Genomic DNA, 26,087 nt, shown 5'->3' with positions numbered 1-26,087 from the left:
AAAAGAAATTTCCAGCAAATACTTAGAACAAGGAAGTAGATGTGGACATTTAGTAAAATTGGGTAAATGATAATTCAAGTTGAAGGCTTTGAATGGAAGAGGACACACAAGAATGTTTTATATTGAAAAATAAAATCTGCTGAGAAGACACCTGCCATTGTTTTTGCCTAAATGACTTCAGAGGTGTCCTAATTGGTCTCCTTTCTTTCACTTTTGCCCCGGTACATCCTCTTTTTAATAGAAAAGTCAGATTTGGAAACATCATTCCTCTAATTACCCCTCCACTGGCTTTCAAATTCATTGCGACCAGAAGCCAATTCTATACTAGAGCCTTGAAGCTCTAACTCCGTCACCCCCATTACCTCCTGACAACCTCATCTGCTCTACTCCCCCATGACTTACTTTGGTCAAGCAAAGGAAACTTGTTGCTCCTCAGATGTGCCCCTAGCACCCTCTTGCCTATGGCCTTCCCACTAGCTGTTCTGTCTTTGTCTCTAGACTACTCGTTTACCTTCAGAATTTGCCACCCTACTTAACATTACTACCCTCCCCTTCAAGCTCCACATGGCTATCTTTACCTTATCTCCCATTCACTGGTCTTATAAAAACAATATTGTATTAGCTCTGGGGAGCAAGCAAGGGTAGGGATGTAAGGCTGGCTCTCTAAGGTTGCCAGAGGCAGTAGGATGAAATTTATTTGAATCATGCTAAGTCAGGAAAACTTCTGTGCTCTGTGGAAGAAAATTTCTTTGAACTCCATGAATGATTATACAAAGCAAAAATTACCACCAAGTATAAAGGAAAAAGTTGCTTCTCTTTTCAAAGCTTGATATTATTCAGAATGAAATGTATATCTACACACTTAAATTGAAGAAGAGAGTCTTTTTGATGAGTAAGGTCATCTTTGAGTACATTTTGAGAATGATCCAGGAATTTCTGGAGGATATAAACAGATATTGAATAAAATACAGTCTCTTTGAAGTCAATTAAGAAAATTGATGAAAGCAAAGGAATACAAATGTGCACTAAAAATTGAAATGTCACATGTAAAATATTTAAAAGATTTTTAAAAATCAAATTTCATTTCAATTTTTGGCCTTTCCTGATTTTTCAATTTAATAAGAACCTAAGAAACTTAAGAATAAGTTAAGAAACTCCAGAGTAAAAGAAATTGATATCCAAATTTGTATGTGGTGTTCTTACAAAAAGAGAACAATATGTGTACACATGTGTGTATATTTTTCTTCTTAGGTGATTTCAAGAATGCATAGTTGTATTTGTTTCTGCATTGTTTTTCCTCTGTATATTTAACACTTTGCTCTACTATCTCATCTTTAGAAATGATATTAATTCATTCAAATATTTAGAATAATACATGTTACAGTGTTAATTGTGGAAATTAAGACATTTCAACACGAATCTGGTTTTAAGAGCTTGTACTGCCAGAGGAGAAAGCATAGAATATCAACCACAGAATTCAGTGGAAGCTCCTGGAGGGAGCACACAGTAAATACTGCTACACCCTTTTCAAAGCTCATTCACAATTATTTTTCATTTGAGTATTATTTTTTACATTTGAATTTCTACATAGGTTTTTATATACAAAATTTAAAATATCTAAGTTAACGGATTTTGGTTGAAGAGAAAGATTTAATTTTCATGAGCTTCATGCGACTGCTAACATTTGAGACTTAGTGGGGAAAGTACCTAATAATAATACTTATATTAATTAGTTTAAGTGGAAAGGCATATCTTTGAGCTTGACCAACCAAAGATAATAGGAAGGAAACAGGCAGTGCCACCTTCCAGCTAGTGTCTAAGTGTCTTTCTTTCTAGGCAGCAAATACCTTAGAAGAAGGAAACAATCCCTTGAAATCCAGCCTTCCCAACAGTGAAAGTATAAATGACAACAAATGGCATTCTTGACTGATATGATCTCTTATTCTTTTCTATATCATTCCCAAGTATCTGGCTATTTTATAAGAATGAGTTGGTTTAGATAAACAAAGTATAGCTAGTTTGGCAAACTACCTCATGAATCTTTTTTTTTTTTTTTTTTAATTTTTTTATTTATTTATGATAGTCACAGAGAGAGAGAGAGAGAGAGGCAGAGACACAGGCAGAGGGAGAAGCAGGCTCCATGCACCGGGAGCCTGACGTGGGATTCGATCCCGGGTCTCCAGGATCGCGCCCTGGGCCAAAGGCAGGCGCCAAACCGCTGCGCCACCCAGGGATCCCTACCTCATGAATCTTAAAAATGCTCATTCCCACTGTAATTTTACTTCCATAAAATATTACAAAATTCAGACAATGACTTACATAGAAAGTTTTTAGTTGAAATTTTACATATGAGTAAACACACAAGCTCATCTACATAGTCTACATACTATATTCTACCATATATAGCTATAAAACTATCTATATTAGACAAATAAGTAGATAAAGTATAGATACATATAGATCTACTAGAGTATACTACTATAATAGTCTACCTATATGTATCTATAACTGTATCCAGTAGAGGGACCACACATAATAGTAATACTTCTAAGAACACAGGGTGTGCATTGTGAATTACATATTCACACTGTAATGTAGACTGTGTAATGATTTATGCTTCTACACTTCTGTATGCTTTATTTTTCTATAACTAATCTAATTTTTCTGAATAGACCATACCCTGCTAGGCATTAGGGTATAAATAACTTAAATTTAAAATTTTCCAATTAATGCTTTTTCTCTCTCTCTCAGTTTAGTAATTTCCTTTTGTTTAAAACAAGCTCTCTCAGACAAGTATATAGTCAATTCAAAACTACACTCACCATCAGGCTGTTTCTCTATTCTGCTTCTTCCTTGTCTGATATGGTATTTGGAATTTAGGGGAAGTTTATTGTCCTGAAGGGCTGGGATAGAGTGCAGGCTTTTTGCTAGTTTTAGTTGTAGGACTGCTGGTAGTTGGTTGGTATTCACCAAGGTATGGAAGGGCTGGTCCTAATATAGTCTCCTTGCTGCTCCTGTAGACCACTGCTGATGTAACTTGTGCTGTGTTCACTTGGGCAGTGCTCTAGGGCATGTAGCAATTTGTTCCCACTCATCTCACAGATACCTGGTTTCTGGCAGAGAAACCCATTTACTCTCTGGACTAGTAATGTACTCTATAATACTTACCTAGGAATGATTTCTCCAATGTAATAGTGACCCCTGAATCTTTCTGGAAATTTCTCTAGCCATTTATTCCCCTCTACATCCGGCCTTGGGAGTTTGGAAAAATATATAGAACTACTGAGCATTTCCTTGCCAGTGAGTAAAAGGTGATGGGGAATTGCTTCAGACTCAATAATCTGAATGCTTTCCTGTTGCTACTGTGCTATCTGTTGCCATACTGGCAACACACTGGCAAGCTCATCATGACTGGTCATCCCTACCCAAAGTTCTAAACAGAAAGTGGGTAGAAAGCCTTTGGCTTACTGTTCTCTCTTGTTTGGAAGTTTTATGCATATGAGAAAGTCAGGACCCAAATGTCTGAATATTTTCTTTTCCTACTTCTGACTTTTTTTCTCTTTGTACAATCTTTTCTTTTTAATTTTTATTTATTTATGAGAGAGAGAGAGAGAGAGAGAGAGAGAGGCAGAGACACAGGCAGAGGGAGAAGCAGGCTCCATGCACTGGGAGCCCAACGTGGGATTCGATCCCGGATCTCCAGGATCGTGCCCTGGGCAAAAGGCAGGCGCCAAACCGCTGCGCCATCCAGGGGTCCCCCTCTTTGTACAATCTATAGTGTTCAGACTTCAGTTCAGGCTTCCCCCTTCCCTAGGACAGGACATACCCATTAATATCCTCTAACTTCTGTACTCCTGATTGTGGTAAACTTGATGGTCAAGACTACCAAACTTGAGTGGAAAAGCCCTTTCCCTTTTGTCAAAACCTTTGTGTAACAACTATTGTCATGGTAGGGGGAAAAAGCCAAATAAACAAAACATAACATTTGATATTCAAAGCTGATAAATTACTTTTTCTCCTAGATGGAATGTATCCTTTCTCAGAGCAATGAAATCAGTACAATTTTGGAAAAAAAAAAAAGTAGGGAGGTCTAAATCAAGTGTTTAAGAAATGGTTGGGGAAGACCATTGTGGGATATGTAGAAAAAGAAGAATAAATTTTAAAAAGAGATAGAAGAAAATACAAAATAAAAGATGGTGAAAAATTGGAAGCATAAGGTATGGAAAAAGACCATACATTTTATTATACACTTCACTTTTCTAAATCCTCCTTTAAGCTGATTAGTAAAATGGACTGTAACTAACAGTAACTAATATGTGACTAGAATTTAATACATTTGAAAATATGTGACAAATATTCCTTCTTGTAAAATATAAACAGGGCTAAACATTATAGGGTAGAAGTGAGTTAGTGTTGTGATATACATATATATATATATATAAGATTGGAGATTAATTTAAAGTATCTGAAAGTGCCAGTTTTATACCTTTCATAGCTAAGAATACTTTATTTTTCTATTTTCTATTTTTCTTTATAAGTCAAAGAACTTGTGTTGAATACTTAGAGCAAAATCTTTGGTTGCTTAATTGTTAAAAATAACAGCACTCTTGTTGGTACTACCTTGTTGATCATTGGTGGCTTCATACTTGTAGTTTAGGAATGGAATTGGGGAGGCAATTTAGTTTGAAGGAGTAGGACAAAAGTAGGATAAAAATAAAATTATATCATCATTGTAGTGCATGTAAAACTGAGAAAAAGTCAACTGCACATATCAAAGAATGGTGGTAATAGAGCTAGCAATGGTGGGTAAAGACATTTTGACCCTTGCCTAGAGGTTCTCACTTTTCCTGATGGCCTAGCTTCCTGAGGAGGATGAATTGGCTCAAGTTTTAGTGACATGGAGCAATTTGAATAACATTTCTGGTTTCCAATGACATAAAGATAACCAATTTTATAGTTTTTGCACAAGAATTTACAGAAATATATGGCACATCTATAAGGACAAATTCTTTGACTTATAAAGAAAAATAGAAAATAGAAAAATAAAGTATTCTTAACTATGAAAGGTATAAAACTGGCACTTTCAGATATTTTAAATTAATCTCCAATCTTATATATATATATGTATATCATCAAACATACATATACATAGTTTGTAGATATATCAATGGCTTTTAAAAAAAATACTTTATTTATTTATTTATGAGAGACACAGAAAGAGAGGCAGAGACACAGACAGAGGGAGAAGCAGGCTCCTTGTAGGGAGCCCAACATGGGACTCGATCCCGGGTCTCCAGGATCAGGCCCTGGGCTGAAGGCAGGGCTAAACTGCTAAGCCACCCAGGCTGCCCAATATATCAATGGCTTTTTAAAAAAATCATAGTGTAGGGGCTCTTGGCTGGCTCAGTCTGTAAAGCATGTGACTGACTCTTGATCTTGGGGTTATGAGTTTAAGCCCCATGTTGGGGGTATAGTTTATTTAAAAAAAAAAAAGAAAAAAAAGGGCACCTTGGTTGGTAAAGCATGCAACTCTTGATTTCGACTCAGGTCATAATCTCATGGGTTGTGGGATCAAGCCCTGAGTTGGGCTCTGGGCTTAGTCTTAAGGATGCTAGTCATAGGATTTTCTCTCCCTCTCTGTCTGCCCCTCCCTCAGGCTTGCATGTACACCGTCTCTTTCTCAAATAAATAAATCTTTAAAAAAGAAAAGAAAACAAAATCATAGTGTAGAACTTCCTATTATTTCTTTTAGTACTTTTTTTCTCCCTAAATTACTCTTTTATCTGATAGTAGTGTTATTTTGTTTAGTATTTGTCAGTTGTATCTCTTTCAGTTATCTTGTTTTAAACTTGCCTTTTTGCTTCAGATATATTTCTCATAGATAGCATGTATCTCTTTATTTTTAGTCCAAATCTGATATTATCTACATCTAAAACCTAATCCATTTATATTTGTTGTTATCACTGGCACGTTTGAACTTTATTCTATCTTATTTCAGTTTTCTGTGTACCCTTTTCTTTATTTCTGCTTCTTTTTCCTTACCTCCCAGTGAAATGTGAAAGCTTTTTACAAATTCTCTTTAATGGTTACCTTTGAATTTCTTTAACAAACACTGCTCTAATTGTCCCCACAACTTTCCATAGAAATCAAAATTGCCCCGCAATGCTCTTTTCCCCTGTTCTTAAAAAATTATACAAACGCATAAACACAATAGTAGAAAACTCCCTTCATCACTTCCCCAAAATTATACAACAGCACGGAAAAATCTTTTGTTATTCAATGCTGAACAAAAAATGAGATGTAAAATTTGAGTGCATCATGGGTAAAACTATGTAATATAATGTTCTTACAAAAAATATGCTTCCCATTTGGTCCTTCTTTGTCCATTTATAGCATTTTATACACTGTATCTTATCTCTCATTGATGAAATAGTGAATGAAACTTGTGAAACAGACTGAGTGATACCACTCTGATGTAAGCCATAGTGTTACCAAGCATCAAGTTTCACAAAGATTTGCTTAGGTAAGGTACAGTTAAATGGTATAATTATGATCATAAATTACATACTCCGTTGTCCTCCTGCCAATGTAATTATTGTTGAAATAATTAGAAGTTTCCAAAGTGGATGTTCACTGCCAAGGTAAGGAACTAGTTAGATTCATGATTAGCTCTTAAATTTTAATTACCTCATTTCTTTGAACTAATGTTTCTTACCTGTTATATAAAAGGAACTTATAAAAGGTATACAAAAAGCAATGGAGAGGATGAAGTTATAATTATATGCATGCACCAGCCTCTGAAATTATCGATGCAGCAAGGATAAAACATAATTTTAAAAGTTCCAGTAGGAACATATGGTGAACAGTTTGCAGAAATTGCAGAATATCATAAGCATATGGGTCTATTCCATATGATCTTAAGCAATTTTAGGGGCAGAGAATATCATATCAAAGAATATGCTCTTTTAAGTGTCAAAATAGAGCAATATTAAACATTGTTGGCCTGAAAACTATGGGGGTGGTGAATATGTGTCTATGTGTGTAAGAGAGAAAGAGAATAGAAAAAATGACTGATGACTTAATAAAAATAAAGTATATTCATTATAAATAAGTAATTGGCCCCTTAGGAGTCCATTGTGTCAAAGCTGACTGACAGAGACTATGATTTTGATTTCAGTGTTCTTAACATTTCTCCATTGAAAGAAGCCAGCAATGCACAACAGAAATGATGACTCTTATTAAAATATATTTAAAATTTTTATTTAGGTATTTTTTTTAAGATTTTATTTATTTATGAGAAACAAGAGAGAGAGAGGTAGAGACACAGGCAGAGGGAGGAGCAGGGTCCATGGAGGGAGCCTGACATGGGACTCGATCCCAGATCTCCAGGATTACGCCCTGGGCCGAAGGCGGTGCTAAACCGCTGAGCCACCTGGGCTGCCCTAGGTATTTCTTCAACATCTTAACTATTCAATGTTTAATTCATGTTTAATTTTAGCTCATTAGTGTAGATTTGATTTATTTGAACTATTTTTCTTTTTGTATCATTCACATTTGTTATCTTTCATTAATGAATAACAAATTATTCAGAAAGTTTTAGTACCATGTTCTTTTAGATTAGTAGCATTCAGTTAGACCTCTCAAAAATGTTTTCTTTTTGACACTGAATGTTAGTTATTATATAAGCACACTGAAGGTCTTAATATTTAATGCAGTAGAAGTTTTCTAAAAACAGAGTGTGTTAAAGAAACACAACAGAATTTTTTCAAGCCAAGTAGTCTTCAAAAAATTGAAGCCCTCTGTGCTGGGGCATTAAAATATGAAAAGACTCATTGAGTCCTAATGAATATATATGCTACAAGTTTGATCATTGTGCTTAAAGCAACTCACATCAAAATCTTTCACTATTTCTCCAATTTTGAGATTTGATTCCTGTTTCTATTCCTAGACTTCCATCTGCTTTTGCTTTAAATTTTCTTTCATAACCTGTCTAAACAGTTGTATTTCTGAAATAGTATTTTATCAGCTCAAAGGGTGCTAGACCTAGAAGGACCTTTGGAAATATCCTAGTACGGCAGAGTATTTTCCACCCAGCACATCTGAAGGATAGAACACACTTCTGTTAGTTATGAAGACTCTATGGATTTTAATTGCCGTGGTAAGGCAATGCATGGGAGTGCTGAGGAGAGGGGACAGACTTTTGACAGAATTTGAATGGGAAATGCATGTGTATGGTTTTAAAAACATACTTGAGAGATCTGGATATGCCTTCTCAAGGTGAGAATCTTAGACTGAAGGTAAAGCAAAATAGGAACAAATAAATTGCAGCTGTCTATAGAGGAACTAGAACTAGAGGCACAATTTTGTCTCTTGATCCAATACTTTTTCTTTGGTATGAAGTACCAGAAACTGATTTGTGGTGCTTTAATTCATAAAGACGTTTTTTGAAGTACATAGGATAGCTTGGTGGAAGTGAAAGGAAAACGGAACAATCAGATTTCAGAGCAGCAGGGCTGGATATTTGCCTCTGGGAATAGTCATTCTTTTACTAGCAGCATGAATCAGATCAGCAGTTCATGCGCCAGTCTGTTAATGGATCAAATTCAACCAACCTGAGGTCATTTTCCCATCCTTTGGCAGGAATGGTGTGGAGTATCTTGATGAGAGATACCACCAAATCTTCAGAAGGGTTTTCCTAATGAGAAAATTAGAGTGACGGAAGAACAGGTAGTGGGCAGCCAGAACAACATCTGTCCACTCCAGCTCTTCTTGAGAGAGGTCTCGTTCCAGCAGAGCTATAAATCCTGCTTTTTTGGTGTGTGACAGTCGGTCCTGGTGTAATTTCTGGCTGCCTCTGCAGTGGTCACAGGCAGAGATCTCTTCCCGAGCTCATGCCATTCTTCCATTTGGATCTTCCTTCTCCTGAGCCTCCAGTCATCAGATGGGATGGAGCACACAAAGGGAGGAAACATTCCTGGAAAGAAGCTTTATGGAAGGAAACATAACAGTGAACAAAAGCTGAACAAAAAACATTCAGCATTGAAGGGAAAAAAAATTGTGGGAATTTACGCCAGCTCTTTTCTGTTTTCTCACGTAGGCATTTACTGAGGAGAGAGTGAGGAGAGTTGGAACCAGTGTACAGCAGATTAGAGGTAATTTAGAGGTTGCTGAATAGCCTGGAACACCCAGATGAAGGGCAGAAGTGTGCAAGGGCCAGGCCAGGTGCCTAAACAGTTGTCTCCTGGCTCTATTCTTCTTCCCATGAGAACTGAAGGAGGACAGAATCTGGAATGGAGAGGCGAGGGATTAAGGAGTAGCAAACTAATAGGGTTCTGAGGTGTGAATGTGGTTCACATTTGGATTGTGGGGTCAGAATGGAAGGCAGCACCTAACGCCAATGAAGGAGGTTGGGGCACGGAACAACTGGGCACCTGGAAGCTGTCATGTCGAAGGGCTACAGGGTTGTGACCACAGGGAAGACTTTCAGTTTGCCAGATACAGGCATGAAGTCTGGGTGCAGCTGATTCCTGAGTATGGCTAAGGTGAAACGAGTGCAAAGTGATGGGACAGGAGCAAAGACTAAACTGAGAAAAAAGTCACACTCTGTCTCTCTCTCTCTCTCTCTCTCTCTTTTTAAAAAGATTTTATTTATTCATGAGAGACAGAGAGAGGCAGAGACAGAGGCAGAGGAAGAAGCGGCTCCCTGCAGGGAGCCCAATGCGGGACTTGATCCCAGGACCCTGGGATCATAACCTGAGCCAAAGGCAGATGCTCAACCACTGAGCCACCCAGGCGTCCCAAAAGTCACTCTCTTGGGTTTAAGAAAATATCTGAGTAATATGAATATAACATGGAGTAATGATAAGTGATTGCCTTGAGTTGCACTTAGAGTCAAATTATATTGGAGCCTCAGCCAGAAAATCCATCCTGTAGTTCTCTTTTGGGAAGGTTATTCTTTTACCTGCATAGATGAATGTACTATGCTAGGAGAAACACACTAACTGAAGAGAATTTAGCCTCCGAGCCTGACTAACTCAGTACTCCATTTTTCAAAAGCTATAAAATGGTAGAAAACTGACAGGCCAAGTACTTGGAATGCTGAAGGGTCAAGGCATTTGTGAGACTGACAGTTTTTAGAGTCATATTCCTTGGCATGAGATGCAAAAGTATGTTTTTCTGCATGAAGCACAGCCATACAGTTTTATAGACTACTTTAGAATTTGATACTATTGAAAACCAGGATAGTAACACAAGCTTGAAACGCTAAGTAGGAGCCAGCTAAGGAGAAAGCCAAATTGAAATAAGTGAAGAGCAACTAAAACCTCTGGGAAACCTTATCTAAACTCCAGACTGCGCACCCCCTCTGATGAGCTGCCTAAGCTTGGTTGGAAATGCCAACCCAGTCTTAAAATTGCCTCAGCCAACAGGCAGCCTACTTAGCCAGGAGAGCGATTTCAGCCTTTAGGGGAAGAGGCTCAATTCCTCAACAGAGGAAATTTTTCTGTCCTCTAAACACCCTGTAGAAACTCTTCTAATAGATTTTTTTTTAATTGTTTCACCTTTTCTTGTAAAAAATGCATTTAACTCTGGTTTGGTTCACAACCTTGGGAATTTTCTGGGTGAAATCCAAAACTGGTCCCCCTACCAGGAGGGCAAGGAGAGATCTAAGAAAAAGCAGGCTACTCCAGCTTTGCCGGTGGCAGTTTTTAATAAGCAAGGGAACTTACATACAAGGCTTGTCCTGGGTAACAACAAAATGAGTAGATCTCCATGCCCACCCGCCAGATTCTTAAAATTCACAGAGAGGCCTTAATGGGGTTTAGTCACATATACCATCCAGATGGTCTCAACAACATCTTACTCTCTCAAGGCTGTGTCCTTTGGCAGCTCCCACTGTGGGAATGATGGGCAGACGGTACATTTGGAGGACAGAGGAGGAAGTGAGAAGCCTTTAAGTGCCTGGGTCCAGTTTGAGGTTCAATTTGCGATCACATCCTCTGGATGACCAGTGCTTATAATCTTAAATGCCCTTCTCTTTTGTAATGTGCCCTGAGCTGTAGCAAGGGGTTTACTAGCATGGAGGTAGTTGGTTTTGTGGCTACCTGGCTGTATTGGAGGTGGAAACCATAGCAACAATTTAGGCACATGTAAGAGAACCAGATTAAGATGATTCTCAAAAAAAACATTTTTTTCCCCACCAACAGCCATTGATTCACTAAGTCCCCTAGGCTGGGGCTGAATCACTCAGGGCATTCACTTGTGTTTTTATGTGATTTAATAAAAATGATATTTTAGCAGACTTATCAGATATGAACATATAGGTTTTTTTTGGATAATGGCACAGGTGCTTCCTTGCAAGGCAATAATAATATCCCGGACCATCCCTATTTTAGAGGACAACATTTTTCATTAGAGACATTTCAGTGTTTGATAAGGACAGGCTTTGCCAGCTATCATTTAGGGTTTTTGGATAGATTTAGTAAGGAGATATATACATATATATATATATATATATATATCCTTATATTATATGATATGATCTCCTTATATGATATGATATAATATATAATAACTACATATTGATGATTATTATATTAATAATTATTTTAAAAAATCTGTTGCTTTAATCTTCTCTCTCTCTTTCCATTAACCCTGCTGCTTGCAGATTACAGGGGAGATAGGACCTTCATTCAATGACATGTTCTTTTGCTTAGTCTTGCACATCATGACCTTTGAAATGTGACCCCATCACTGTTTATTCTACGAGGGTATCCATGTATGGTACTTGGCCTCTTTACTCTCCTAATAGTGGCAGTCTGACTTGCACAGTGACAGGAGGAAGCTTGGGTTAGGCCAGTTGAAGAGTCCACACAAGCCAAGGCGTATTTAGAACCCTCACTTGCAGGGAGGGAGCTAATATAATTACTAGTGGATGGCCCCAGACTTCTTCAGCAGTTGCCTTGGGCATGGTTTAGAAGACACAGGGCATGCTATTACTGTATTAATCCAGTCACTGTGTTTTAAGGGCAATCCAGTATCCTTGGCAATATGCCATTGCATCCACGCACTGTGGTGACCACTTTTTCTCTGTATCCAATCTGCTGTATATGATGATGAGTCAGTTGCTAGGGCTCATACCCCACTTAGAGTATCAGCTTTCTAATTGCCAGAGAGAGTTGGTACCTTATGAGCAGGGACATGGAAAACAATGAGGTCTGCCTCAGGCTCTTATAGATGAACTCAAATACCTTTTTACATTTTGACCCAACAAGGACTTATTTCTGATCATCCATTTTTTGACTTCCCATTGTCTGAGCCATAGGGCTAATGCCTTTAGAATAGTCCAAATGTTAGTGCGAAGTGTTAACAGCCAGGGCTCATGAGTGATCACCAATCAAACTGCTCTGTTTCTGGTTATTCCTGTTTCCATCCAGATGGTGCTGGATAACAACTGTAGTTCATGTGGACAGATTGTCTCAATAGACCAATCTATACATCAGGCATCTGTGGGAATTTCCTGTGTTCCCTGTCTACAGGTCACAGGTGCCACAAGAGAAACAGGAGCATTTAGAAGATCTACATACTCTATGGGCTTAGGAGTATCTGCAATTTTAGAGACAGTGGGTTGGTGGACAGGGTTTTCCTCTATTGCAAATAAGCATGCCACTTAGTAAAAGTGGGGGTTTGAGCCATGACAGAGATTGGTCCATGGGATGTAGTTTTAATCCACCCCTTGTTAGAAAAGGAAGTTCTTACCATGATATGCCATTCTTTTGTAAGGGGGAGGCTATACCTGGAGGAGCACTATGTGCACTGTTAGGAGGTGTTGGTGGTATGTTGGGTTTCTTCTCCCTTCTGGAACTGGGACCAAGATTCTGAGGGTATTATCTCTTTCTGTTGTCTCTGTCAGCCCAATCAATACCTTTCAGAGTCATAGACACATCTAATTCCAATGGGAACCCTACCTGGGAGATGCCCAGAGTTTTAGTCTGTTTCACTGGTATTTCTGCCTTTGCAGAGGTGGCTTGCCACTGTGATACCCAGTCTACACTTGCTCTTTCTTTACCGGACAGTATAAGGGATGGAGGCACTGTGCCAAGTGAGGAATAAAAGGCTTCCAAACACTCAAATCCCAATAAAGGCTTACAACCATTTCATGTTTTTAGGGGTTGGATAGGCTTGTGCCTCAATACAATAAGAGCCTCTGGGATAATGCACATATTGCCTGACCAAACAACTCCTCAAAACTCCCAGGGCCTGGGCCCTTAATTTTCTGTGAGTTCACTATCTATTCTTATTCTCTTACAGATGTTCCAGCAAAGTCTGCAGTGTCTTGTAGCAGAAGCAAGTCTTCAAATGTTAACATTTTTTTTTGTTAATGTAATGGGCCCATTTTACTTATGTGGGATGGTAGCCAGTGACGAGTCTCTGGCTACTATCCCATGACATATGGTGAGGCTGTGTAAGTAAACTTGGGGAGTACTCGAAAGGTCCATTGTTGCCTCTCCCATGTGAAGGCAAACTGATCTTATAACTTAGTGGCCAGAAGTGTATTGAAAAAGGCATTTGCTAAGTACAGCACAACATGGTGTACTCTTAGGACCATAACCGAAGTATTTAGGATGGTGGCAATGTTGGGCACAGCCACATAGATGGATGCATTACCTTGTTTAATTCTTGGTAGTCCACTGTTAATCTGCGTTGAGCCATCTAGCTTCTTACTGGCCATAATGGCCTATTGAAGGCACTATGGGCAAAGTATATAATACCCACTGGATGTAGTTCTTGGATAGTTTCTCCTATCTCCTTTACACCTCCCATGCAATTTTTATTGTTTGACAATTACAGTTCTTTGCAGGGATGGCACGGTTATTGGTTCCCAGGTGCATTTCCCCTTAGCACTGGTTTGATTATTCTAACCTGCAGGTGGAATTCACTAATAGAGGTTTGCAGAGTTTGACCTGTAGGATATCAGTGCCCAATATTCTCTCTGGTATTGGAGAGATAAAATCTTCATGTTATTGGGAATGGTGGGAAGAATGCCCAGTTTACCATGTCAAAAGGACCTTCCTGACCATAACTATTTTTCCCACATAACCATCAATGATGCTGAGGGGGCCAGAAAACTTGTAAGGGTTACCATGTATTAGAGTACATTTGGCTTGAATATCCACCAGGACGGTCACTTTTTCATTGTTTCTGGAGGGCCAATGAATAGTGAACTCAACATGAGGCTTCTGATTGCCTCCCCTCTGATGGCCTTCACCTAGAGTCAGTTTTGACCTGCATCTTATACCCAGGGCGTGGGAAACATCCACTCTGAATAGGACTGTATCCCTAGGGTTTCTGCTGGAGCAGTCAGGGCATCAGTGACAGTAGGAACAGATAAGGCAGGTCTGAACTATTGTTCAGATTTTTAAAGCTTTCCATGGACCCACCAACACAGTGTTAAGTTATTGATCTGTCTGTTCAAGTGGGGTCCCCATAGCAATGAGGTCAAACCACATTTGCTTCCAGATTATCTTTACTGGCTTATTTTTACAACCAATTGGGATAGCCTTTTGGCCTTCTGAGTTCTCTCTTTATTTTGGGTCTTTCCCACTGCCCATACCTGTTTCTGGGATTCATCAGTTTCCTCCAGATCAGCAATGGATCAGCCCAACATCAGAAATACCTTGTCCCATGGATGTGCTCAGCATGGATATCAGCATCCCATACCAGGTGCTGGGACAGAACAGAGTCTTTCATTCCTGCAGTGAATGTGGCTGGATCAAGGCCTTCAAAGACAGGGGCCTGTCTCATTCTCAGCTCCCTAAGAATTTGGCATAACTCCTCAGTAGATTTCTAGGGACCCGCATGTCCAGGGAGTTCCCCCTCATTGGGCCAAGCCACCCTGTAGGCCAGGATAATCCAATTTAGAAGGGAATGAGTAGCTTGAACCCTCTGAGTGCTATGTACGCACTGTCAGAGGGCATTGCATGTGGTGATATTACTCGTTTTCTTTGTTCTCTGCCAGGTCAGAGAAATGTCACCTCCTCCCCAATGTAGAAGCCTGGCTATTGTGCAGCCATGCATTTCCCTTCTCCACCATAGTGTGCTCTGCACAGTGCCTTAAACAAGTGCATTAGACAGGCTGGTATTTTTAGGGCATCCCCATACTCCTTCAGTGGTCCACAGGCATCTAACATATGGGCCGCCCCTTCCCACATAAAGGTCAATGGCCAACTTGGGATTTCCCTGGCAGATGCCTCTCTCAAGGCCCATTTCTTTGGTCGCCTGGCTGACTCACTAATTATTAGTTTGCAACCTCAGGAGCCTCCCAGGTAGAATCTAAAACTGGCCCATGTGCAAAGATAACAGAGAGCAACCTAAGGAAAGGCAGTCCACTCCAGATTGATAGATGGTAGGTTTAATAAGCGTGGGAATTGACTCATGAGTCTTGTCTTAGGCGAACCCAGGATGAGTAGATATCCAAGCTCCTCTAGCAGCATCTTAAAAGTTTATGAAAATGCTGAAACTGGATTCAGTCACCATACACAGTCCAGATGGTCTTAACAACACCTTACTCTCTCAAGGTTGTATCCTTGGGCAGCTCCTACTGTGGAAACAGAGGGTGGAGGATGCATTCCAAGGACGGAGGGAGTGAAGAGCCTCTAATTGCCCAAACAAGCTCTCAAGTCTACTAGTGGTCATGACATCTTGATTACCCTCTCCAATATCTGATAATAGAGTAACAATTTTTAAAAAATGAAGAAATCAATTTATATTTCCTAGAACCCTTAAACATAAATCACCTTCATACTATTATTGGTTTGCTTATTTTGTAACAAATCACCTATATTTTAATAACAAGAATAAAAGCACATCCTGTAATGCTCTCAACTTGTAAGTAAAAGCATTTGAAACAGTTTTCCCTCAGGAAATACGTGACAACTTACTCTAAAATAGAAACACCCTTGTCTAGCCTAAAGACAGGCCATGTGCAAACTCTTCCTGTAGCGGTAACACTCAGCTGTCTGTGATCTCCCAACATTATCCTCATCTTTCAGGCTTTCTGCCATCTCTGTATTTATCTGCTGGGCTTTTCATTCCTGCAAGTCATTGGCACTCCTATTGCTCAATATGTTCTACTTCTGGGTAATAGGAAAAATTCATGAAAACTGGAGCTGTTTTTATAATCCTTTATAAAAACAAAAGCTAGTTAGTAGTGGTCAAGTTTTCATGAGAAAAAGCACTGAGGAAAGTCTAAGTTATGAAATGGGGCATCATCTAGTGTAGTCCCGATGGTCACACTTTAGTATTATCACAAATGTTGGAAAATTGACTTCATTTTGCGCTAACATCAAATCTACATTAAGAACAACAACTGCAGGGCAGCCCGGGTGGCTCAGCGGTTTAGCACTGCCCAGGGCCTGATCCTGGAGACCCGGGATCAAGTCCCACGTTGGGCAACCTGTGAGGACCCTGCTTCTCCCTCTGCCTGTGCCTGTGCCTCTCTTTCTCTGTCTCTGTGTCTCTCATGAATATATAAATAAAATATTAAAAAAAGAATAACAACTGCAGACCTTCAGAAGGATGGATATCGTGTCTTAGAATCATGCATTGATGTGGGAAGAAAACAGGAACTCATGTAGGTCTCTAAGCTGGGGGTGTTAGATTACTCCTTTCATTGGCAATTGCAGTGATGGACACCCTCATTCAGAGATCAGGGTCAAGACACTGATTTCAAGATCTGCAGCTGGGATTGGGTGGTGATGGAACTTGACTACAGGACACAGAGCAAAGCAGAACTACAGTCTTTGTTCTGGAGTAAGGCAGGCCTGATAGGTAAAGGACCTGGTCAAGTCTGAGGGAGAAGGTGGAGAACAAGAATGGTAACCAAATCAACAGCTTTGTAGTTAGGGTCAGAAAAGCATGAACAAATGGGCTTAGGAGGCGGAGATTTACCTGAGCAAGAGAACTCAGGGGGTGCAGCTTTCTATGGAGAACAGAGCTTGTGGGAGGCAGGACAGCTATTATGTGCTCTGAGAGGTTCAATCATAAGCAGAATAGTCATAATCATTGCAGATGCATTTTTAGACTCAAATAAGATAATGTACACAACTATTTTTAAAGTGTGACACAAATCAGAGGTGTCATTATTGTCATTAACATTATTATCACCATCATAAAGCCCTAAACATCTAAAAGTCTGTATGCTAGAAAAGATTAAAAAGAAATGATAGGAACCTGATTCTTCACCCAACTATTTAGATGCTAAATATCAGGCAGAGTTAGAACTGGAAGTAAAAGGATTTAACTACTGTATGCAAAACCTAAATTAAAAATGTATCTCATGTACAAGTTTAGGGGAAATTTATATTCATCGTGGCAAGCTAAGGTAGGTGCATCTGTGGACCTAACATGTCAAAAATTGTCAGAGTGAAACAAGTGGTCCTTCTGTGAACAATGTGGGAAGACCTCACAGATGAGAAGAGATTTCAGAATTTCTTTGAACTTTACAGAAGCCAGCTTTACGGTCTAAGTGAAAACCTGCACATTGTCAAGTCACATATTTTAACATAGTGAACATTCTTTATTTCTTTTGATGCGTTCTGTCCTGACCGATAAAAGTGAAACTCCCTGAAGACAGCCCTTAAATTCCCTGATCTTGTAAGCCAAGAAAAGTGCTAAATACTCTGCAGGTATTTGATTTAGTGAGCGCTTGGTGATTACGACTGAAGGAACAGTAGTCAGCGCGTGTCCCAGTTTTGACAAAGGAGAGAGCCTAAATGGAGTGGGTGGGCAGAATGATAGGAAACAGAAGACAAACTAGGACATGGGAAAAGGAAAGGAGCCAAATGAGGCTTTTGAAAAATGGTTTAAAGAATAATTGTGTAGATCTGTAGGAAGCCACCATAGAACTTTCTAAAATGAGACACATAAGAAAAAACAAATGGCTGAAAAAAATGGAGATGATGACAATCGGTTGGGCAGAGAAAGGGGTAGGGTATTTGCAAAGGTGGGAAATCCAACAGGGAGAAATTGTGGGATAGCCTAGGGGTTGGGAAGAAAGTGTTGTTCAGGGGACATCCAAGTGGAATTTGCAGAGCAAAGTGTAGAGAAGAGGACGAGAGTGAAGGGTGGTATTTGTGTAAGAGGATGTGAAAGCAGGACTCTCTGTTTCAGTTTTGGTTGAAGACTCAAAGGAGGGAAAAGCAGAGGTGCTAAGTATGAGTACTCCTTTAGTATTTCAGGGTATCCTCTACATAGAAACTATACAGAGGGGAAAACGAAAGAAAAAACTCTAAGGGTATTTAGGAAGTTGATATTACAAAGATGGCAGACTAGTTTTGGAGAAGTTTCTTCAGAAGCAGCTGATTGAGTGCCATGATATCCTTTACCACCCCATTCCTACCCTGGTTTGTGAGGTACAGAGACTGGTACCAGTCCCACATCTAAAAGCCAACAGGCAAGACTGTAGCTGGCCAGCTGCTCAGGACAGCAGAGCTGAATGGGCTGCTTTGGGAGTGGCTGTACTTGTATGAAGGTGGAATTATGGACAGTGTTGGCCTGGAGTTATTTTGACCCCAGAGACTCTCCTGGAGGGCTGACGGAATTTGGGCAGGGTCAAGCCCAGATTGTGTCAGTGCCATAATCATGGCAATACTTACCAAGTAAAGCCTTCCTGGTTTTCCAGTCCTCTCTCCTACTCAATCCATTTCTAGAGAGAAGAAAAAGGCTATCAGAGAAAGGGGGGTGAAGAGAGGAGTATAAGGAAGGGAAATAAAGGGCTGCCTAAGCAGCCCATCATCCCTGTCTCTTTCAGATCCAGGAGAAGAAAGTAAGTGAGCCAGTCCAGTAGTGAGAAGTTTTTCAACTGAAAGCCTTATAACTTATAACTATGGCCAATAGAAGTCTACAGGGGCAATATTAGTTTCAATATAAGGAAGGACATTTAAAAAATTGAATATATTTGGCATATAACACTATTTAAATTTAAGGTGTGCAATGTGTTAATTTGATGCATTTATATATTATAATATGATTGCCAGTGTAATGAAATTCAGCACCTCTGTCATGTTATGTAATTATCCTTTCTTTTTAGAGGATGGGATAATTATATTTTAGTCTTTTAGCAAGTTTGATGATTATAGTATAATATTTTTTTCTATATTAATTATACTGTGCATTAGATCTCTACGACTTATTTACTATTTTGTTTTCTTAAACAACATCAACCTTCTCCCTCCACCCCTCATACCTTGGTAACCACTATTTTAGTCTCTTTTTACAAGTTTGACTTTTTATTATTTATTTATTTTTAAGATTTTATTTACTTGAGACAGAGCATGAGCATGGGGGAGAGGGGGAAGCAGGCTCCTAGCTGAGTGGGGAGCCTAATGTGGAACTCCATTCCAGGACCCTGAGATCATGACCTGATCTGAAGGCAGACGCTTACCCAACTGAGCCATCCCCAAGTCTGACTTTTTTAGATTCCATATGTGAGTGATTAATGTCACACAGTACTTGTCTTTCAATGTCTGACATATCTCACTTAGTATAATGTGCTCAAGATCAATCCATGTTGTCACATATGTCAAGATGTCCTCCCTTCCCATGGCTAAATAATATCCTGTGTGTGTGTGTACCACATCTCTTAGTAAAATGTCAAAATCAGGATTCAGTGAATTCTACTTCATGAGGAGTTCCTCAGCATTTCTAGAATGGTTGCAGTATCACAGAGTGCTTAAAGGAGATGATACTGTGAAGATAGAGATATTGTGGAGGTGATTCTAGCATGAGGTAGATGTTGGACCCCATGTCTCTTTACTTTATTTGCTATTAAGATTCTGTGAATCTTCTCACAACTTCTCAGACTTTATTCCTGACTTCCTTCAAGTGCCAGATTTAACTTTACAGAGAATGGTGATAATTTCAAACGACATAATTAAAATTTAAGTTTTCATTATATAAAGTTGTCATAAGCCTTTAATGGCCCTCATGAATGCTTTTGAAAATAATTTGGCTTATTCTTTGCTCTCGGCTGGGAGTCATGCTCTGAAATATAGCCAGGCGGCTAAGTCTTCATGAGGTTTTCTCCTTGACTTCCAAGGTCTCTCCAGACAGTCTCTGTTTTTAGCAGCATCATTGCATTGAACTCATCCAGTGTAGTGACCTTCCAACTGAGAATTGTTCATCAATGATGCACTGCATTGTTCTTATGCTTTTCCTTTTACCCAGTCACTGTTGATTTCACCACCCTTAGTCAAACAGAAAACTGATAAGACATAAAGAGCAAACCCTGGCATTTGTCTGCATATTCAAATTACCACAGAATCCTATGTGTCTGCTAAGGTGGAAGGAACTGGTGAAGTCAAAGCAGGACTCCGAACAGTGCCCCAGGGGAGCCAGGCCGCACAAGACCCTAGATGCCTTTCCTTCCTTTTGTTGCCATAGCAACAGTCACAGGCAAATCTCAGGGCCTATTGTGAAAACACATTTCCTTGCATCCTATAACTATGACGAGTACGACAGGATGCTCATTTATTTAACATGACAATTCTGACAGAAGTTCTACATTGCTCTCTACTGATACAGGCAATGGGGTGGATGAGAAATGAACAAGAATCCAAGCCTCCATCAACTTGTTGAATTCCTCAGCAAATATATTCTGAGTTCTTATTATGTCTTGAGTAGAGTTCTGGGCTCCATGGGAGAGGCAAATAGAAATGAGACCATGCTACCCTATACTTTACAAGGTTATAATCTAATTAAGGGGTCAAAATCAAACCAGTGTTCAAGAACAATGCTAAGGTTATTGGAATTCAGTAAAAGGAAATAATTAATTCGTTTTTTTAATCTACAGAATCAGTTGAAATGCCACATATTATACTCACCCACTCTTTTTTTCCTCTTCTCTTTGATATCCTTGCTTTTGATTCAATAGGCTTTTGTAAGATGACTATGACATCTCAGATCCATCTATTAAGGATATTTGTCAAGAGTGTGTATATTATATGTACTTTGATTTTCAACTATGTACTGATTCAAAATTATGTTTATTCTATGTATAATCTTAAATAATATGTGCATATGAGCATTGCCAAGGTAAGGATAACATTTTTTATTAGACCAACACTGTACCTGGAAAGGTGTTTTTGGAGGTTGCATCCTCTCCTCGTTCTACTTCTGTTGTCAGAGACCCAGGATGTTTAAGGCCCAGGATGTTACAGACATGAATTCAAACATCAACTTTATTACATACTAATTGTATATTCTTGGAATGTTTGTACCCTCTTTGAGTTTTAATATAAAGTAACGTATAAATCATTGGCATTTGTGGGTCAATGATTTTTGTACCTGGGTGATGGTATAGGGGGTTTCATTGTACCATTGTTTATGATTGAAATTTTCATATTGAAATATTTTTAAATGCCTAGCACGTGCAGTATTGTATGTTCTAATGTGTTTTGAACACTCTCACATACCATCTCTTTCCCTCTCCAAAATTAATTGGTTTCCTCTTATGATCTCCATCACACTGATCACCTGTACCAATATTATAAAACTGATCATCTTTTGCCTGCAAGTGGCATTAGCACTGTCAAGTATTTTTGGCTCAGCTCTTTGTATAATCAGATATTTAGTAAATATATTTTAATAATGATTGTTTTTTTTAAAGATTTTATTTATTTATTCATGAGAGACAGAGAGAGAGGCAGAGATACAAGCAGGCTCCATGCAGGGAGCCCGATGACTCCACTGAGCCACCCGGGCATCCCAATAATGATTGTTTTATCTTTAAATTAGTCAAGTCATGATGCCAGGAACAGTACCAAGGAAAACTGGTTATATTTGTGGTTTTCATATATAAGTTCAGAAATGAACTTATTGAGAAATGTATATTTTCATCTTAGAAAGAGCTGGGATCGGGATCCCTGGGTGGCGCAGCGGTTTAGCGCCTGCCTTTGGCCCAGGGCGCGATTCTGGAGACCCAGGATCGAATCCCACGTCAGGCTCCCGGTGCATGGAGCCTGCTTCTCCCTCTGCCTATGTCTCTGCCTCTCTCTCTCTCTCACAGTGTGCCTATCATAAAAATAAATAAAGAATTAAAAAAAAAAAAAAGAGCTGGGATCTTTCATACTGATGAGCCCGGAGCACTGGTCACTGATAAGTATCCTCGGTCAAGTTACAATAGCCCTTCTGGCCCCAGTTCAGAATTGGTGAACACTAGTATTCACGTTGCTGAGTCCATAGCATATGTTTTCACAGAGGAAATGTAAGTAATTGTCATGACCTCACCAGTTCATGAAGTAGTTTAAAAATTCCTCATTTCGGGCAGCCCGGGTGGCTCAGTGGTTTAGCGCTGCCTTCGGCCCAGGTCGTGATCCTGGAGACCTGGGATTGAGTCCCATGTCGGGCTCCTTGCATGGAGCCTGCTTCTCCCTCTGCCTGTGTCTCTGCCTCTCTCTCTCTGTGTGTGTCTTTCTTGAATAAATAAATAAAATCTTAAAAAATAAATTCCTCATTTCTCCCCTCTGTTAGCTAGGCTGCCATTTTATTTGACTATTGAGTTTAAATTGTGAGGTCATTAAAGAGAACAGGTCAGCCTGTATCTGTGTGTAATATGCTAATTCATAACAAGAGTTATTTTTTGTGGACCAGCTGCTTTCTAAAAATTCAGGGGTGTGGCTGGAGAGAGTCACAGATGATAACAAATGCTGCAAATGGAAACAAAGTTGTAACATATGTTTTTTTATTTGCTTTGTATTTCATCTCAGACCCATTCTGTCTAAACAGGAATCCAAGCTCTCAAAACTAACGTTTCTGGTTTTTACCATTAGCACCCTCATTCTCTAGATCATTTGAGTTTGAAGACATGGAGTCAACAATGGTTCTCCTCAGGCATTGTCCAACACTAACCGTTGTTCATTCTTGTTCCAAAATGTCCCTGACACTCCAAGTTTAGGTCTTTATCCTTCCAAATTTAAAAAATTCCAACGGCTCCCTTACTACCTTACTCTAATACATTTTTTTACTACCAGCTTAATTTTACTGTGTTAATTTCATTATGTTAGTTGCATGCTTTTCTCTTGCCTGCAAGGATTAAATCCCAGTTCCCAATTTGGCCCTTACTGTGTTCTAATTTCCCATCATTCATCTTTAGGAATACTCAGACACATTATACTCAGTCATCCTTGGTTTTTTACATTATTCAGAAAAGCTCTTGTTGTTCACATTTTCTTTTCTCCTCACATTTACAAATCCTGCCATTCCAAATCTATGCCACTTCATCCTTTAGGTTTTCTCTGCAATACCAAACTGTATTGATCTCTCTTTTGACTCTTCTGTAGCATTGTCTCACAATAACTCCCATTTGGTAACCAGTTGCATTATTGTTTTGTTTTCTAGGTTTATGTGATAACAATTATCCAAGATAGCTCCCAATATCTATAGTCTTGTGTTCAACTTCCACATTGAATCAGAGCTTTGTGACTAAGTGTATGAAGAAAGTGATATTGTTTGACATCCAGACTAGATCATAAAAGATATTGCAACTCTAAACTTCTCTCTTGGATCACATACTTGGAAGAAATGTCATAAGAATACTCAAGCAGCCCTGTAGAGAGGCCAAAATGGATACATACTGATTTACTACTATCAACTTGCCAGCCTTATGTGTGAGTCACCCAAGAAATGGATCCTCCAGCCATCTTTTAGACAAGAAGGACAACCACATGAGAGGTTTGAGTCATAACTGTCCAGTGCAGCCCCTTTCAAACTGCTGACTCACAGAAATTGAGAAATATTATAAATGATTATTATTTTTTAAGCCACAAAGTCTTGAGGTGATTCTTTAAATAATAAATGGAAAAATAATAGTGTATTACTTGCTTCTCAACTGCATTGCAAACTCCTCCAGCATAGAACATTTGTTAGAAATCTTAAAATCCAGGCTATTATTCAGATACCATTCAACACTATAGCAAAATTAGATATTGCATTTAGAATTAGAGAAGGAGCCATCATTTACTGAATGTCTACTAAGGGAATTTACATATGCATGAGCTTTATATACATGGAAATGGCTACATACATAGATATAGAACAAGATGTTCTTTAAAAACATAAAACACTGTACCCAAGCTGCAAAGTTATGAAGTCAAATTTTCTCTTTCTTTTATCATCATTTCCCAGGCTTTTTTAAAAAGTAAGATGATGATTTTGAGAGCATTTAATAAGCTACAGAGTGTTCTGTAGACATAAGGCATTATGGCTTGCATCCATTTCTTTCTCTATTGAGTGCTTTAAAGGAATGCTTTGATACTTCTACTCTGGTGTTTATTTTGCTTTGCTAAGACTAGAATTAGACTTTTCCTTGTGATACAAACATCTCAAGTAAATGGCAAAAGAAAGTACTTTGGTATTGCATTGTCTCTCTTGCTATGTGCCTAATGAGTGTTTGTTAAAAATTACATCAGTTGAAGTCTCTGAAGGGAAGAGATGGCCCACTGAGATGGGTAATGGATGAAAGTTTAACCGGGTTAAGGGAAATGAAAGGAAAGATATGGACCCCAGAGAGTGTAATGAAACTGCAGGAGAAGGCTGGCCAACAACTATGCGTCTTGGTAGAGAATGAAGCCAACTGGATTTAACCTTGTAATGAGGGACCAGAGGGAATTAGTTCTTTGACTTTACCCTCCTTGTACATTTTGCTCTCCTGTCCATGCTTTCATACTGGCTGACTGCACCCCAAAACCAGAGTAAAGAAGCTGGGGGATGATGTTTATACTGGTCATCTTTCTGGGGCACAGAGGAGGATGGAGAATAGTAGATAATTAATTGAAGAACAATGGAAAATATACAATGGAAAATATCCAATAATTGCTACAAAGTGTAGCATTATTTATATAATAGCAAAATAACCCATCTTCAACAGCTTATGGTAGGCAGGAAAACCAGAGATTTATTTGAAGGGACAGCTAGACACAAAGCTTTATATCAGGCAGGGTTATGCCCTCAACTAGTAGCTGGAGTCTTTTTGTTAATGAGAAAAAGTCCTTTAAGTTTGAAAAGGAATATTGAATATATAACTATGCTAATGGCATTGCCATTGAAACTGGTTGGATCTAACTTCCTAGCTACTTAGCTATGTAAATGTGACCTACCTAGAAAATACTGAAAAACCACCTAGAATCAAGCTTCAGTCAAACGGATAGTATTTTTTTCTGTATCCATTTATAACTTCTTCATTTGATGACAACTTCTTTTAGAATAATTTTGGTAGTATTATTCCATGTCTGATATGCATGAAGGTTCATATTTTAGCCACTAACTTAACTCTAAAACATCTTTCAATTTGAACTATAAAATTTTTATAATGCCAGTAAAGGGAAATTCAGACTCATAACTTGAAAAAAAATCTGCTAACTGGCATTTTATTTTAACTCATGTGGTACTTCCATAATTTTAAATTGTGATAATCCCTCACAATTATAAAAAGCTGGTAATTTTCTCATATTTTGCCTAGGTGTGCAGAACTTTCAATATATATGCATTTATGCTGTAACTTTTTTTTTATTTGCTCTCGTTATGTCAATGTGACACTATAAGCCTATAAAATATTCCTAATTATGTGACTGATTTTAGATACTCTTTGGGATTATATAGCCTCTGACAGGAGTTTCTTAGCTGCATGCTTGGACATCATATTTTACCTAAGACAGGTACTTTTCTCAATTTATTGTAAATGCCTAAGATTGCTCAAATTAAAGCAAATGTTTTAAATAATTTTATTGCATGTCAATTGTCTCGATGTACCAGGGCTAGGTTTATGAATATAGTTTCACCAGAAGAAAATCTCAGATGTCCTTTATCATCTGTATAACAGGTTTTTTCTCCCCTAGTTTTGGGTAGCTTTACTGTTAAACCAGGGACTGGTAGAATAGAGCCCTGGGTTCAGGCATGGATCTTGTTGGGCTCTGCACACTTTGCATTGACACTGGGCATGATTCCACTTTGCCCACACCTCACCCAGCTCCTCTCTGGTAGGGCCTCCAATCAAGTCTTCATTCCTTTAGCAAATGATTGCTTCTTCTAGACCA

The 26,087-nt window shown here is 38.8% G+C and overlaps 1 protein-coding gene across 4 annotated transcripts in view; it reads left to right on the top strand.

The window, feature by feature from the left end:
• The window catches only part of EPM2A (EPM2A glucan phosphatase, laforin), a 298,299-nt gene extending 272,540 nt beyond the window's left edge, over window positions 1-25,759 (top strand). For 3 of the 4 annotated variants that reach the window (XR_012031346.1, XR_012031344.1, XR_012031341.1), the window contains one exon: window positions 23,395-25,758. The gene's annotated coding sequence lies outside the window, so the exon portion shown is untranslated. Of the gene's footprint in view, window positions 1-23,394 lie in introns of all 4 variants that reach the window. The other variant, XR_012031351.1, reaches the window with a different exon arrangement.
• Window positions 25,760-26,087: the final 328 nt, after the last annotated feature.

This window comes from Canis lupus, chromosome 1 (genome assembly GCF_048164855.1).
Source record: "Canis lupus baileyi chromosome 1, mCanLup2.hap1, whole genome shotgun sequence".
Lineage (NCBI taxonomy): Eukaryota > Metazoa > Chordata > Mammalia > Carnivora > Canidae > Canis > Canis lupus.
The sequence above is the reverse complement of the archived record's forward strand: the minus strand, read 5'-3'. Positions and strand labels throughout refer to the sequence as shown.